This window comes from Triticum urartu, chromosome 6, assembly GCF_003073215.2.
Source record: "Triticum urartu cultivar G1812 chromosome 6, Tu2.1, whole genome shotgun sequence".
NCBI classification, from domain to species: Eukaryota; Viridiplantae; Streptophyta; class Magnoliopsida; order Poales; family Poaceae; genus Triticum; species Triticum urartu.
In genome coordinates this window covers 22563542-22568039 of record NC_053027.1, presented here as the reverse complement: position 1 = coordinate 22568039, position 4498 = coordinate 22563542, and positions in this window count along the sequence as shown.

The following is a 4498-nucleotide window of genomic DNA, read 5'->3' as shown; positions in this document are numbered from 1 at the left end:
CAGATGATGATCAGAATGAAGAAGATTATGACGGCTCCGAATTTCTAAACAACACCGGGGGGTGATATGATATTCGATCGCGACGACTGAATTGATGAAGTCATGAACTATGATTATGATGATGACGAAGAAAATGTTGATCTTGAGACAACAAAGACCGGCGAGGTATATTTATTTATATAGGTAGGCATCTGGTGATCATCACATGTTTTAAATGACTTGAAGATATATTAACGAATCGATCTTTCTTCTTTCAGCCATCCGGATCGAGCAAATCTTCAGGCAACAGGACAGTACGAGGCCCGAACAAAAAGTTGAAGGAGGGCGTAAAGTACAATATCGAGGCCATCAAACCTGATGGCGAACCATTAGCGCCTAAGAAGATTGCGGAGAAGTTCATTCGTCAGTGCGGAGTTCTTGTGAAGGACCAACTACAGATCTCCCTTCAAGCTTGGAGAGAGCCAGCAAAGCCACATCCAGATGTTACTTTTGTCGATGACAGACAAAAAGGTCTGCTTTGGGAAAGTCTCATGGAACATTTCACCCTACTAGATCATTTCACAGACGCAGATGTGGAGAAAGTCAAGGACGCTGCTCTTAGGAAGATGGCGGTTCCATTCAACAACCACAAGAATTGTGTTTGGTACAAGTACGTCAAGGGAGGAAGGAAGACTCCAGTATTCGAGGGAACACTAGAGAAGCAAAGTGCTCATTGGGAAGATTTCGTGAAATTCAAGGATTCGGAATTAGCTAAGGAACGGTCGAGAATAAATAAGAAGAATGCCGAAAAAAGGATAAGTTCCATAAGCTGGGGCCAGGTGGCTATGCGGTGGCAATGCCTAAGTGGGATAAGTCTGAGAAAGAGGTGGAGGATGTAGGTGTCACTCCGGTTACTAGGAGCTGGCCCCCCAGCTGTAGGACTTGGTTCTATGCGCATGGGGGGGAGTTGGACCCGAAGATAGGCAAAGTTTCGACGAAGGCATGTCTGAACGGAGCCAACAATAAGCTACTTGTTGCAATAGAAGAGGCTCGGTCGGGGGTGTTCCAGCCCAACATAGAGAACGACGAGCTTACGTGTGCCCTGGGAAATCCTGAACACCCGGGAAGAACACGAGGCAAGGGTGCTATTCCCGTGGTATGAGGGGTTTTCGGACTGGAACACCGACTACAGAACCCGTGCGAGAAAGAAGATTGCGGAGGAGAAGAAGAGGATGATGGAGGAGGAGCAGAGGAAGCTGGACTATGAACGCCTTCAAGGCCTAGAATCAGCGCATGAGGACTTGGCAGTCAAATTCCAGCGGCAGCAGGAGCAGATCGACTCACTTAGCCAGCAAAGGGGGTCTCAGCAGCTGCAGCAGCTAGCGGATGACCCAGCATTGGATAGCACCGCCCCATCCATGCCGAGAAGCAGTGTGGGTTCCGCCCCAGGCGACGCAATGCTGGATAGATACCCCGTGGATGACATCATGGAGAACACTAACTGCGAGTTACACTTCGAAATGAAGAACATATCCATGAAGGTGGCGGACGCCGTTGCTTTTACAAATCCTCCCGAGGCAACCTTCCATTGCAACCCGATTCCAGCGGGCTATGCTCGTGTCTTGGTTGATGAGGTGGTGGACCCATATTCGGGGCTACAGCTTGACATTCCTGGAGGTGACGATGAGCACACATTGGGAGAGGTCATACATCGTATCATCCTATTGAGAAAGGATTGCATCGTCTTTCGAAGGCCACCGACACTGCGTCACCCGACTCCTCGTCGAAGTCCGCCACCGAGTCAGCAGACTCCCGCTCCTCCAAGTCCACCAACACGTGAGGCCACTCATCCTCCTCCAAGTCCGGCAAAGTGTCAGGCCACTCCTCCTGCAAGTCCGACACAGCGTCAGACGTCCACTCCTCCTCCAAGTCCGGCACAACTTCAGGCCACTCCTCCTCCAAGTCCGGCACAGCCTCAGGCCACTCCTCCTCGTCCAACTTAGCCACGTCAGTCGTCTCCGCCGCCTCAGCAATCACAGAAGAGAGCCGCCGCAGCTATGGTGCGTAGCGGTACAAGTCGAGGTAGTACGGGAGGTACAGGCGGAGGCAAATGATTTCAATATGGTCCAAGCAGCCTCGCGCCTCTTCCGCAGAGGCCTTATGAAAAGTCCGAGGAGGAAAACGCACCCATATCGAAGGCCGAGGTGGAAGCCCATTTTGCACCGAAACCGCCACCGCCGCCAAGGGAGAAAGTTCCTGAGGAAAAGATTGACCACTTCATTCGTATGGCTAGACCACCAGCTCCCAAGCCTGTTGACATAGACTATGAGCGTTGTCAGTGTACAAAAAGAGGGGTACACTTTTTGTACCCCTATAACCGTGCACGGGCAGTCTGAGCCACGGGCACCACCACACTGAGCAAGGCAAGGGAGGTGAGCCAAGGTAAGACCGAAGCTGAAGAGGAGCAGAATGACGCCAAGACCACAAAGGGCGAAGAGGACAGCTTTAGCTAGCCCGGCAAGATCCTTGCCGTGACAGCTCGCCCCACACCTACGGAGCGAGGTCACCCTTGAGTCCACTGCCCCCATGGGGCAAGGATTCGGGAGACATCCCCGTGGTGGCACGCAGATCTTTGTGAAGACATTCAAGACCAGATGCCCACTTAAAAAGGTGATGACCCTTGGCGGGATTCTAGCCAAGAAGGACCACAAGGCCCCCGGCAAGAGCCTTGTCGAGGACGACAAGCGAGCGCCATGGCAAGACCCTTGCCGGGGCCCCGGCAAGGCCCTTGCCGAGGATACCCGTGGGGCCACCATCAGGCCCGCACTAGTCACGCCCCCACCGCCGTTCGCATGCAGCTGCCGACCCAACCAGTTGGGCAGGCACCTGCGTGGCGGCATGCATATCTTCGTGGAGACCCACCACTGCGCCACCTCAGCTGCTTGCCTGCCTACATGGCACCACAAGCACCGCTGGCCAGGGCGCGTGTCAGCGCAAGAGGGAGCGGCGACGGATGGGACAGGGCCCTCCCCCGTCCCCGATAAAGCAAGGACACCTAAGCAAGGCGCATTAAATGTGCCTTGTCATGTAATGCGAGGGATAAACTCGCATTATTGTACCCTTTCCACCTCCTGTGTGCCACTGTGGCCCTTTCCTATAAAAGCAGGCCCAAGGCGACCAGGAGAGGGATTCGGCTTTTTGGAGCTCTTCACACCCCATAGCTAGCTCAAGAACACTGATATACAATCCACCAAAGCAGGAGTAGGGTTTTACGCATCCTCGCGGCCCGAACCTGGATAAAGGAACCGTGTGCTATCTGTTTGATCCGCTCTTCTCACGACCCCGTGCCCGGCAACCGTAGTAGGGATTCTTGTGATCCCATAGGTGTCGTTTCCCACCGACATCTTTGGCGCGCCAGGTAGGGGGGGCAGCGCAGTTGTGAGAATCGGTTTTAGCAGTTAGTTCGTCGCTCCTTCATCTTCGTGACCCTTGAAGAAGAAAAGGGGCCAGGAGATTGGCACTCGAGCGATCGCGAACAAAAGCTAAGTTGCACTGAACCCTTTCTTATACTACCCTTTTTATTTGAGGTTATTTCCCCCGGGAGGTGTCGCGCCTTTATATGAAAACTTGCATGCCAGGGGGCTCTACCACGATCGGCAACGCGCTTTCCCTATTTCGAGTCCGCTCAACGGCTCAAGCGGCTGCGTCGAGAGTGGCGGAGTGGCCTCCCGTGATCGGCAACGCCCTCGATTCTGACTCGAGTCAAGCTCGACAGTTCGAGCGGCCGCGTTCGGGGCGGGGAGGTGGCCCGTCCGGTTGCACGCGTACCCGACAGACCATGGGGATCCGTCCCCAAGACACCGCTTGGGGCTTTCGCGCCGGCGAGCCTTCCCGATCGGCGTAGGGTACACATACAAAGAGGAATCAAACGGGGAAATAACATGCATGAAATTGAGAGTACTTCAAAGTTATATTACAGCTCATCATTGCTGCGGTCCTAACTAAAGATAAATTTTGTCTTGATGGGGAACCCACAGCGGCGAAGAAGAACGGCATGCCTAATCCCGGCGCTGGCCTTCCACCCTCTTGATTTCGTCGATGCAGTCGGTGATGGGCTTGATGCGCTCCTTGAGCACCGCGGGGTCAGCACCCTCTGGCAAGCTCTTCATCGCGGCCGCGAAGTCAAGATCGGGGTTCCAGTACGCCACCTTGGTGAGGACCTTGAACACAACCCTCCGGCAAAGTCGCCGGGCCTCCTCGGCCAGCGTGGCCATCCTGTTGGAATGGAGATAGGCCAAGGCCCCAAGGACGCCCTCGAAGAACTGGGTCAGCTTGGCGTTGACGGTCCCGCTGCGCTCAGGGGCGTACCTCACGTTTGGCAACCCCATGGTGGCCACTTGCGAGGTAACCCTGCCAGCGACGACCTCCAGATGGCTGATCCACCTGTTCTCGCCCGCCACGTATTCTTGGTGGGAGGTGGCCTCGTTCGCCCGCAGCTGCTTCTCTTCCTCCAAGCTCT